Below are 12,401 nucleotides of genomic sequence, written 5' to 3'. Positions count from 1 at the left end.
AACCTGCAATTTGGGGGAAGGAACTCAGTCATGGATAACACTTTCTATGCTGCTGTTCAGGGAGCAAAAATAAAATTCCTACACTAAAGAGAGTGGAGAAAGAAATATAGTTCCTCTAGATTTCAGGCATTGTAGCAGCCAAAATTGAACTGCCTCTGAAAGAATACTGTCTGGTGGGACACGAGTGAATATGTCTCTACTGAATCCAGTGCACAAATATTAATAAAGATTTTCATTCATTCACAGGGGGAGAGATGGAGAAACATTTCTTTATTCACTCCATACGGCACAGTTACAGTGAAAACAGATTACTCATCAGTCAGTTCCTCTTTCTAGTGCATCTCATTCATCCTGTGGCTTGCTTATAACCAGCTGAAAAATACATAACTTCCTTTACAGTATTTGATTTCCAAAATGCAAAAGTCCCTTTTGAATCAGAAAGAGCAATTTCAGTTACTGTATATAGGTCTCTTGATGTAGGAATAAACACCGGAATTCTGTGGTCATAGTGTTAGTTTCTTTCTATAATTTACTGTCTCCTTTTTGTAGCAGAGTATGTAACTGACGAAGGAATACAAGTGCTAGGTTCTTGTCTTTTGACTTTTTCCTGATAATTGCAGAAACATGAACACATTTTGTAACTCTGAAGATAAAAAACAACTAAGCAATGTGCCTAAAGCAAGTGCCGTGTTCCTTCAAAGAGGATAAAAATCTACAAAAACTGTTGCTTTGATAAAAGTGTAGAAGAATTTAAAGAAAGGCATTCAATTTACTGGTGTACTGAATACAGAGAATTAAGTGCATAGCTATAATGGACATTCCCTTCTACTCATATATCTATCTGGGAGGGCTTTGATAAAACACAAAAACATTCACCATATAGTGACACTAAGTAGTATTTTCTTGTGCTTCTAATTTATTTTGTCATGTTCCGTGGTATGAACAAATTAAATACCACACAGGTCTTAAATGTCTCAAACAATTAAATTTATCTGTGTTTATTCTTGCTATCTGTCTTCTCCTCTGTCAGACACTATCAGGTCAATGCTCCTGAGAAGTGGCATGGAGTGGGGGTACCATGAACCAGCCAAATCTTACATATATGGAGTTGAAGTGTCCCTTGAAGCTGTTATGGATTTTCAAGAGGGAAAACCAGCTTCTGAAACTAAGACAGTTTGTGAAGTTTTGCTGAGGCTGCAAGGACACAAGCAGGTCAGAAAAGGCATTTGAGGCCTGGGATAAAATCCCATGCAAATTTTTTCAGGCCTGGAAGGATACAACTGTGCTAACCCTAGGAGTGCACTGCCAGAGGCAGACTTCCAAACGTGGTGTCAGTACGTGTCGCTAGCACTGAAATTTCTTTACCATCACGCACAGGGATAATCCATCCTGGAACTATCTTCCTGTTAATCCCCTGTTAGCCTGGCTTTTCAGCACAAACTAGAAAATGTGGCCCAGACACTGCAACTCACGCTCTGAGATAGACTGACCATCATAAACCACCAAGGTAATAGCTGTGTTCTTACACAGAAGCACAGGGCTTGCTTTGTTTGTTTTAGTTAAATCTAACTCTGCGTGTGTCCTGGCCAGCACCTCACTAGTGTCCCTGTGCCTCTGCAGAGACTATTGGCAAGCACTGTGATATTCAGGCCTGCCATGTCCAGGTAGAAGTCTTGTTAATACTCAAAAAATGCTTTATTTGAAAGCTGGAGTACATGAACAGCACGCCACAATCACATTAAAAGAAAAATAACAATGGTGCAATAACATTGACTGAGTTGAGATCTCTCAACTTTCCATCTAAGCCAGCTTTAGCAAGATGCCCAGTGAAGCCAAAGCCTTCTCTGTCAGCACAACAAAGCCTTCCTAACCTGAGGGATGAAAACCCCCAAACTTTGGGGTTTGGAAGGTCACATTTTCCCTTCCTATGGGATTTTGGCTAGTTTGCTTCTAAATTATTCTGCCTAGCAAACACTGTAACAGCCTGGTGGCTCAGAAAATGTGTTTTAGTTTGCCTTTATTGCAGCACCCAATGTGTCTTCTGAGACACCAGGGAGATTCTCAGAGACTGTGTGTGCAGTGCACAGGGGCACTTTCTGCACCTACTCAGGCAACCTGGGCTTGGTTCAGCTCTGTAAGCACCATGAACAGCTTCCTCTGGTGTGTCCACTGCACCCCTGAGATGGAGAGGAAGGGGAGGGCCCACTGTGGCGCTATGGACACCCTCAGCAGGAGATTTCGGGACAGGACTGTAGGGAATACTGTAGGATTGCCTCTGCCTCATAGCACGGGCTCAGCTTGGAAGCACTATCGCTTGAAAGCAGAGCAGACATTGCCCATTGCCATGTGGGACCAGAAAGTGTATTATCAGCACCTAGATGTTTGGGGTGGGCTGATCACTCAAAAAAAAGGCAACAGCTCCATCAAGAAAAGTGCTGGACAGTCTTTCTGGTCCTGGCCCAAGGCCTACAGCTGGGCCTGAGGCTGCTGTGCATGGGGCCAAGCACACACCCTACAAATTCATTGTCTGTGCACAACCTCCACAAGAAACTGTTTTTATTCCTACAGCCAAGAGTGCTCCTCTGAAAGGTCAGTAAACACCAGGTATGGATCAGTGCCAGCAAAGTCAAGGGGGATCCAGATAAAATGAGACAGGTTTTGAACAAGACATTGTAGTTTATTGCTGTGTAACGACCCATGGCAGCATGCATACAGACGGCATGAGTGTCAGCCAGCTTCACACATGAGTCATGGCCAGCTCTGGAAATACAGACTGCTGCCTGCTGAGCTGCTCTGCTCACTCAGGCATCAGCCATGTCCCTGGGCAAAGGTAAAAATGAGCACAGGACAGCAAGGAGCACAGCTGGAGAGTCACAGAATCATGGAATTATGAAACGGGTTGGGTTGGAAGGGACTTTAAAGATCATCTGGTTCCAAGACCCCTGCCATGGGCAGGGACAGCTTTTACTAGACCAGGCTTCTCAAAGCCCTGTCCAATGATGCCTTGAACCCTCACCAGAATGAGGCATCCACAGCTTCTCTGGGCAACCTGTTCCAGTGCCTTACCACCCTCACAACAAAGAATTTCTGCCTAATATGTAATCTAAATATCTCCTTTGTCTGGAAATGAAAAATAGTGTGTGCATATGTTAACAACAAAGGCAGACAGGAAACAGAGAGCTGGAAGCAACCAGAAAAACCTGGTATCTATGTGAGAGAGAAAGAAAACTGTCAGAGCAACATGCAAGTTGGAGGGAGACCAGTAACTGTAAATAGTGATTACCTTCTCCTTCTTGATTCCTGTTATGTTCAAGAAAACTAGAATCTGTGCAATTTTTAATGGCACAGCATCCTAGAAGAAGTTGCTAGCATCCATTCATTAATAAAAATAAGATTTTCAGAACATCCTCACTGAGAGCTTTCCAAATCCCTTGACAACCACAGAGACCTAGAGTCTGGCTGTCAATATTTCTTTATATTAGGGGAGAAAAGAAAAATGCCAAGGAGTAGAGTATCAGTGGGTGGGTACTTGGAAAAATATAATTCTAATATGAGCTTGAAAAATAAGGGAATTTGTGGAGTTAGTTGTTAGAATATGAAGATGAAGCTGCTTGGAACAGGATGCTAGTTCCAACAATGACCTGATGAAATGATATATTAAAGTAATTTTTTTTCCTTTTTTAAGGCTTAACTTGCTTCATTTCCAGTAGTGCACTTGGACAATTTAAACCAGAAAGAAAGTAGAGAGTAGCAGCACAATGAAGACTCAAAGAACCCCTTGGTTTACAAAACCAGGAAAAAGGTAAGACTTTGCATTGGACCTCTTTTTCTACATAATTTATTTGTCCTGCTGTGTATATCTGCATGCTGCCTACTGTCAGAAAGCTTATACTGTAATTATATTTCAGATAATCACCAGTGAGGAGCTGGAGACAGGCAGTATTCCTGGGTTTAAAGAGAAATTTGAAGGCAAAGAAGGCATTTGAATAAAAGGAAGGGTGTTTTAAATGAACTGCAAGGCAGGCGAAGAGGATGAGTTGCTAGTGGCAGAAAGAACTTTCTAAAGAAAGAACTGAAAAAATGCTGGACTCAAGATAAAAGAGTGCAGAGGGATGCCAGGGTTAGATCCTCAGTGGCAGAACAGAGGGGAAGACAGAACTCCATGGATTCAAGGAAAAAAGGAAATTTGAAGGGCTGCGTAATGCTGAACGTCCAGTGCCCTATATTTTGTGTGATCTTCCACATCAGTGAGTGCTGGTAGATAAGAAGGGGAAGGAAGAATGTAATCAGGGAATAAAAGGAAAGGGTGACTAAGGAGTGGATATGAATGCCAGGAAAGGATGTTTCAAGCTCAAGCCTTGATGTTATCAGCTCCAATGTTAAGTTGGCTGTTCCTTTCTGTCTGTCTCTCTAGCTATTTATCTATCTATTGGAATTTTCATTTGCCAGAGATTGTTCCACAGGAGTTGGCTTTTGGGTATTAGTGTTAGCTTTTGAGGAACATAGGAAGTTTAACTTATGCAGAACTCTTGCTCAAGGCTTGCATGTCATTCCAATTCTGCTTAAATCCCATTTTGAATATTTCAATGCTTCACAAGCCTTAAATTTCTCAAGATCAGGGGCCTGCTATTTGCCATTTGTTTTTGATAACTGACTGGGTGACATGGTCCCTCAAGCCATAAAATGTGTTTAAACCAGTTCCCTGGCCCACATCATATTTATAGGTATATTTGTGTGATTCCCTGTTTCTGCTTCCAAAATTGAATTCCCCCTGGTGTTCAGACAGGGTGGTACTCTCGTTAGCCTGCATCAGTGTGAATTTATGATAATTGCTTGCCCTATGTTTGCATACTTTATTTTCTCACAGTCCAGTGCAGTTCTGGTGGCTGAGCACAGTGCAGCAGGGCCTGGCTGCTGGCTTGCGAGGAGAGGGTTTGGCTGAGCATTTGCTGAGAGACTGGCCACAGTTACTTTTGTTTTAATTCTCCCACTGCCCTGTGCTTGATGCACAGTGTATTCTTGAAAATGAAGCCTGTGTTCAAATAGTAACTCTCCCAAGTGTGTGTTGTTAAAATTTCACATGCAGACAGCAATTTGGGTGTTAGATGTTTTCTGGTGACAGTCAATTTAGCACCAAAATGTTGTGAAAGATACCTTTAGTCATTAGATGATGGACTAATATACCCAGGTCATGAGAACTGGATAAAAGCAAGGTTTATAAACTGCTCTTGTGATCTGTTTAAACTCACCTTATACCCATAACTGCACTCCATGTACAGTTATTCTACTTTTAGCTATGATTTTCTGCTCCAAGTTAATAGTGTCTTGTTTTGAAACTCTAATTTTCTCTCTGCCTCTCCAGAATTTTTAATTCTCCTGCAGCTTGTGAGGTTTCACAGTTTGGAGATTAATGAATTGGATTACATTAGAACCTTACCTCTTGCACTGGAAATACATTACAAATCAGCAGGATATATCTGCTACTCCTCTGCAAGCACCTCATGAATAGTCACAGTCCTGCTGTGAGTGCATCTAGGGTGACTGGAGAGAGATGTCTCCTCTTCAATGAATTTGTGAAAAAAACAGGTCCCTTCATGTAAGGTTTGTGCTCCATCTCAGAGTACAGCCACCGAAAAGGAGGAGAGATTTTTAAACTAATTCACAAAATGTGTTAGTATCAGTCTGATAAAGGGGTTTATTTCACTAGGAAATCCTTCTCTTCAGTGAAGTGGGCTGCAACACACTTGCCAAACCACTCATCCATTGCTAACAGGAATGAGCATGGAGTTAAATCAAAGAAACAGATGTGGCTGGGTAAGGCAGCTTTCCTTTTATATGTTAAAAAAAAAAAAAAATAGGAGCACGTTCATCAGTTTTGTAATTTTCTGATGGTGTTTTTTCTGGCTCAGTGGCAAACAGCAGTCAGACAAGCACTCCTCATACAGTATTTGTACTCCAAATCCAGTGTAAGGTTCAGTTCCTTAGAACACATTTCCATATCTGAAAATCCAAGTTGCAGATTTTGTCCACTACTGGCATATTTGAGGGTCAACAGAATCCCTTCTGTCTTGCTTGGATTATGCAAAGGAGCTTCCAGCAGTTCCAGAAAATATAAATCTGTGTAGCAGTACAGCGAGGAGGTGCTGACACGCCACGAAAAAGATTTAAAAAGGCAAAGGATTCAGACTTACCTGTTTCTGCTATGTCTGTTCCCCTTCTCCTGAAATCACTGTGCAGCTGGGATTTTTGAAATAACAATAATAAAAAATTTGGATTGCTGAAATTGGAGGTAGATCAAAGGAAACACATCTCACATGTATTTTTATACAATGGCTGTCTTACTAAGATGTACAGCCTCCATTTTTGTTGGGTTTAATTCAGAATTGGTCAGACTGGCTTCTCCTTATGGAATCACAGAGCTTGCCCATTGAATTCCTCTAAACCCTCCAAAACAAAGATACAGTAAATCACCTTTTTCTTTTTTTCTTTGAGTATAAATCCAGCTGTTTTCTGCAGTATTTTTAAAAGGCTCAGTTTCAAAAAAAAAAGAAAAAAAATCCTAACCCCCCCAATTTTTTGATAGGAGTGTTGAATCAGGGTATTCTAGCATTTTTTCTTTCTCATTCTGAACTAACAACAATGTCAACATGCGTCCCCCAAAAATTTGTTCCCCACTTTATTTTTGGACTATGAGGTTTAAGGAAAAGTTCTACAGTTTGTTTTGGTTTTGCATCAAATGAAACTAACACTACCTAAAATATATTGTTCCAGACAGGATGTCAACTTTGTATTAGCTTGCCTTTTCATGGATCCTGTCAGAAAGTCTGAATGCAAATGGGTGGATATTTCCTGGACATCACATGGAGTGCATGATAGTTAGATATGACTCTGATGCACTGCATTTTTTGTACTATGAAATTTTGAGGGATGATCATTCTAAATGGAGATCCCTTCACCCTCATGGGAGTTGATGGGACTTCTGAAATGAATCAGGATTTTTTGGATGAGTTTCTAGTTCAGATCAACTTTTTGTGGGTTATATGAAAGAGAATGAAAGATAGAATTAAAACCCTCCTCACTTAACTCCAGCTGTCATTGGCCAGCAGCTAGGAACTAATTTTATTTCACACTATGGAATCTACGAAATATAAGATAACCTCCCTGAGTACATTTTAATACCTCAGCAAATTAATTGTAGTCTTTTAATCTGTCCATGGAGCTGCAGCATTCTTGTCTTTACAGATTTTCAATACCATCCAAACCTTTTTACTTCATGACATAAAATTTCTTTCCAGGACAGTAGTCCTATTCAGAATAAAGTGGTTGTTTTCAAGGTCTTCATGCATACCTAAAATTGTTAAATAATACTTACAATTTTCCAGTCCAGCAGGCATGGGAGTGCTCCTCCTTGTCCTGCCTGTTAAATTTAGTTAGAAGTTCTGAAAAGAGGAGCAGATTGGTCACCACTGGCAGGTAAAATTGGGAAATAAAAATATTGACTCAAGGCCTTTGCAGGACAATTAAACAGCTAATGAAAGGGCTGGAGTTCCTGTAACCACAGTGAGCAGGAAAGAAGGAAGATGTGCCTCACTTTGGCACTACTTTGGGTCTTCTGACACTGAAATGCTTTGGCCGTGGAGATTATAAAGGAATTCTGGTGAAGCATCACAAGTAACAGGCAAATGCTTTCCGAAGCATCTCTCAAGAAAACCAGGCATTTCATTCCCTATTTTTATTCTTCCACACAGGATGTTAACATTGCTCTACCTTTCCTTTGGACAAACAGCGGCAGCAAAACTGTGGCAAACGTGAATGCCAAACAATGCAGGCAAAGCACAGCTGCTTTCCTGTCTGACAACCAAACTTTCCAAGGGAGACACAGAAAGAAGTCTAGATAGCAAGAGCAGTAGTGTCACCCAATATGTCCTCACTGTTTTGCCAAACCAGACAGAATAAGCCAGTTTGGTGCTGAAATTCTGGTAGGCCCCATGTTCTGTGACTGGGAGAAGCAGATTCACAGAGGCCCTTCTGGGCTGCTTTGGGGCCAGCACAGGCAGACTGTGCCTACATGTCCCTGCTGTCAGCTGGGAACTGCAAGGGGGAAGGGGCCTCTGTCCCCTCTGAGGAAACTTTAAGCAGCTTGGCTCACTCTGACCCCAGGTGTGTGGTTATTCTCTCCCCAAGTCATGTGTCAGTCTGAGCAGCTCTGGATTTTCTAATGGGTAGACTGATCTTCAAAAGTCCAGCGACAATAATAATTTACAACCATAGCAGGATATGGATTTTCATTCAGCTGAAAATTTCTCCATTTGTTGAACTCTGCTGGCTCAGTTCAGAGAGAATCCAGAATCCCAGTAAGTAGAGGTGGTTTTAGGTTTGAAAGAAGGAGGCTGAATTTGAAGCCTTGGTGTGTGTGGGGCAAAACCAAAGGGAAATATGCATGAAGTAGTGTGAAAATGCATTCAAAATGTCACAACATTTCTTCACCAGAACAAAAGACCAATGATTATTCTTTTTGTCACACTGGTGAGGTATTCAGATACTAAAGGCTACACATGAACCTGAAAAGTATTAGGAAAAACAAGGAAACTTCAAGGCAACTAAATGTGGGTTTCTGCTTTTCCTAGGGTGCCACACATAAGGACATGAGTTTCTGGGCTCTAGAGTTCTGTACCATGCACTGATTTCCAAAATTAATTCATCCCCATAGTAGAATACCTCTATTTTGGGAGAACTAAAAGAAGATTAAAAGAAGATGAAGGTCATCTAGTATCCAGACTGCAATAACTTTGTCAAGACAGGGATGGCACCATCTGCCTTAAAAACAGGAGATACAGAACAGCAAATAGACAAGTCTTTGAGAAAGCTGAGTGCTGGGTGGGAGGAGAAGTGATTTGGTTAATCCCATGAGTGCCAAAGCTTGCCTTGCTCATCAAAGGCTAACAGGAGATATGTCTGTTCTGTGTAAACACATTAGGAGGGTAAACATCAGGAAGGGAAAAGAACTGGTTAAGCTAAAGGACAATATTGGCTCAGGAGGAAATGGTTATAAACTAATCATTAATAAATGTAAAGTGGAAGACAGAAGCAATTTTCTCACCATCATGGTGAGGTTCTGGAGCAGCCTGCTGGTAGGAGAAGTAGACATATTTCTTACAAAATAGAGCCCAGGGAAGGGAACATATGACATGACAGCCTGTGGTAGCAAACTCTGGGATTGATGTGCTCCTAAGCGACAAGGTGCAATCACTGGAAAAAGCCCATTATCTCAGATGAGGACTGCCTTGCCCACTGCCATTTGATGTGAATGTTAATGTCAGGCTTTCCAGAGCTCTCTCCCAGACTAAAGCCCTCATTCCCTCCCTCTGTCATCACCGTGTGTTGCTGGCTCTGCCTCGCAGCACAGTCTGGGCTGCCCCAGCAGAACCTGACCTAGACAGACACTGAGCCCTCAAGGGCGTAGAGACTTTTTCCTGCCAGAAATGGAATGCTTAATTATTTTTGGGTCAGGGTACCAAGATGAAGAATATTTCTGACCTGATGTTTTGCACTCTGGGTAGTTACATGCTTGCCCCAGTTGTGCTAGCAAGCCTTGTCTCAAAAGGGGTGGAATTTTTGACATCTGGCAGAAGGTTGAGCCTAATGCGACATAACTCATGGGGTTTTCCAGCTCTCTGTGCTGCAGGGGAGCTTAGTGGGCCAGTGGGATTTGTTCAGTCAAGCAGCAATGCCTTATGTGTTGCACAGCAGGGCTTCACTCACTTTTCTTGTTTGAGCCTTCTTTTTTTTGCATTTGGAATACATTTAGCCAGATGTTTGCTACCAATACAGGATGAATGACTTATTCAGAAATACCTGTGTGAGGAAGGATTTATTTGATAGGAGAATCCTACTGATAATTTCATATTATGAATGTTTAGAGCAGGGGTTTGTTGCAACTGTTAACCCTAAAAAAGGCAATTTCCAGAGGGCTTCACCTGGATCATGAATTGAAGTAGCAAATGGTTAACATGAGTATTGAGGACCAGCAGAATGGGTAGGTTTTTGCATAGAAAAGAGCTGGCTAAGTGTGCCTAAGATCAGGGACATCTCTTAATGGCCGGAACATCTCAAGAGGTTGTTCTAATCCCCACTTTCAGTCGTTGCAGGGAGCTGGAAAACTACTTGTTCTGCCCTATTTATTTTGTCCTAACATTAATCTTCATGTTGTCTGTGTAAGGAAACATCCAGCTGGTGATTTCTCTGTGTCTGGAAACACAAAATCTGATCACATTCTTAAATTGTCCTTGTTACTCCACATCTGCTAGCTGCAGATATTTTTGTTGGATTTTTTTAATTAATCAGCATGGCAAAGACAGGGAGTGGAAGAGGCTAAGAGTAACAGACCGGTGTTTATTTGTACTGACATCTGAGATCGTCTTAAAAGTTTTTTGATATCATCTCAAAAAATACAGGAACTCAGAGTCTTTGGATCTTGTATTAGCTTTTTTCTGGGTGTGAGTTTTATATTATCTGGCAGGGAATAAATTTGTTGAAAATTACTTCATTGATAACCCACATATAAGTGTGATTTTGTGTTGCTATCCATTTTCTGATAGAAAGAAAAGAACTGATTTACTTTAGGCATGGATTATACTTTCTCACAGAACACTGGAGAAAAATAAAAACATTATGCTTTATCCATAATGACATATAATAACTTTTATGAGGGTGTAGCAGATAGGGCCTGGCGTTCGGAAGATCTCGTGATGTTACGGGAAGACAGGGCCCCTGCCCCCTTAGATAAGAAAATTAACATAGGAATGTAGCCCCCCGAACTGGATTCCAGTAACTTTCCACTTGCCCAGGTAACTTTCCATCCCCTACTAACCATAGATGGTAAAGACAGACCCCCACCTGACGTAGAAGCCCCCTAGACTATAAAACCCCACGGGAAGAGAGAATAAAGGCCTTTGATCCTCCACCATATTGGTGTCCGCGTGTTTCTTAGGCCCGAGCGACCCTGGGGAAATGGGTCGCCGTGCTGTTTCCTGAAACCAGGCCGCCTGCCTTGTATCAGAAGGCAACATGAGGGGCAGAATGAATAGCTTGACTACTAACAATGAAAGAAAATATGAAAGATGCCTTTAAAAATGTTTAAACTTACTCTAGTATTAAGTAGAGGCTTTAAAGTAGCTTCATATTTTTATTCTAGAACAGAATCTTCATGAATCATTCATAGGAAGGATGAATTTCTATTCAGTATGCTGCTTCTTCACATATTACCTTCATACTTCATCAGAGTCAGAAATGACTCAATGCATTCATATAGTTCAGGAAAACCACAGAACTGCTCTTCTGTACTGCAAACAAAAGAGAAAAATAACTTTCAGTGTTAAAGAAATAGTTTGCAATGAAAAGCAAGTCTACTGAGCTGGATGAGAGTGTTAAAATAAAGTAATTTTATCACATCCATGTCCTGAACAAAGCATTTCTGCAAAATTTTCTTTAAAGCAGAAATTTCCTTTCAGCATAGGAACATGTATGTGATATACTTAACCACATGGGATCACTGACAAACAGTCTGGATCTCATGCTGTTTTCAATATCCTACACTTTTTTTTGATCATTTTTTGGCTCATTCATCTGTCCCTGAGAGTTTGACAATGTAAGAGTCTGAACATTGAAACTTGTTCCTGTTTGAATTGGAACTGAACTCACATAAAGTAACTTGCCATGTGACAAATAAAGGAAAGAACTGGTTTGGTAGAGCTGCCAAAAAGTAGGCCAGATGCAAAGTATCTGGAGGTATCTGATTTAGCACCCAGAACTAGGTTTGAGCCCTGAGTGCCTCAGGCCATCCACCTGCCAGTTGTGCTAGACCCCACTCCCTTATGGGGCCAAAGGAGAGAAGCAGGGAGCCCAGCTCCTCTCTGTCTTGTAGGCTCTCTGATTTCAGTTTCAGTCACCCACATCTTTATACCCTCTGTTTTTAAATTCACCTTTCAGATCTATTTGAGCTCCATCAGGTTTTGGATAGTGTCCCTAACTTACTAAACCTAAGACAGAAGGTCCTAGATGGTGTTTGGTGAAGTAAAACCAATACCAAGGTTAAATGATGAGTAAGAAAAAAAGATTTTTAGAATTATGCTAGTGAAAAAGCATCTGCATTCATTGCAGTGCCTTTGAACAAGATGTTCTCAGTAATGTATTGCCTTCAGCTTTGCCTGACTCTTGTAAGATTTATTCCTTTGGCTTATTGCTCTGCAACCAAAAGGGACTTGCCTCTTGTTCATGAACAGCTACCACCATGTCATATTACTTTGTCACATGCTGTTGCAAAAAAAAAACAAAAACAAAAACAAAACAAAAAAAAAAAAAAAAACAAAAAAAACCCAAAAAACCAAAAAACCAAAAAACAA

General features: G+C 41.1%; 1 long non-coding RNA gene across 1 annotated transcript in view; it reads left to right on the top strand.

The window, feature by feature from the left end:
• The first annotated feature begins 3,390 nt into the window (after positions 1 to 3,390).
• Positions 3,391 to 12,401, top strand: part of LOC141728711 (uncharacterized) — a 47,088-nt gene continuing 38,077 nt past the window's right edge. Inside the window, exons 1-2 of the long non-coding RNA XR_012579860.1 lie at positions 3,391 to 3,521; positions 3,686 to 3,802. This is a non-coding gene — a long non-coding RNA (uncharacterized LOC141728711). The remainder of the gene's footprint in view (positions 3,522 to 3,685; positions 3,803 to 12,401) is intronic.

This window comes from Zonotrichia albicollis, chromosome 3 (assembly GCF_047830755.1).
Source record: "Zonotrichia albicollis isolate bZonAlb1 chromosome 3, bZonAlb1.hap1, whole genome shotgun sequence".
In the NCBI taxonomy this organism is placed as follows: Eukaryota; Metazoa; Chordata; class Aves; order Passeriformes; family Passerellidae; genus Zonotrichia; species Zonotrichia albicollis.
This window is presented reverse-complemented; position numbering and strand designations above follow the sequence as displayed.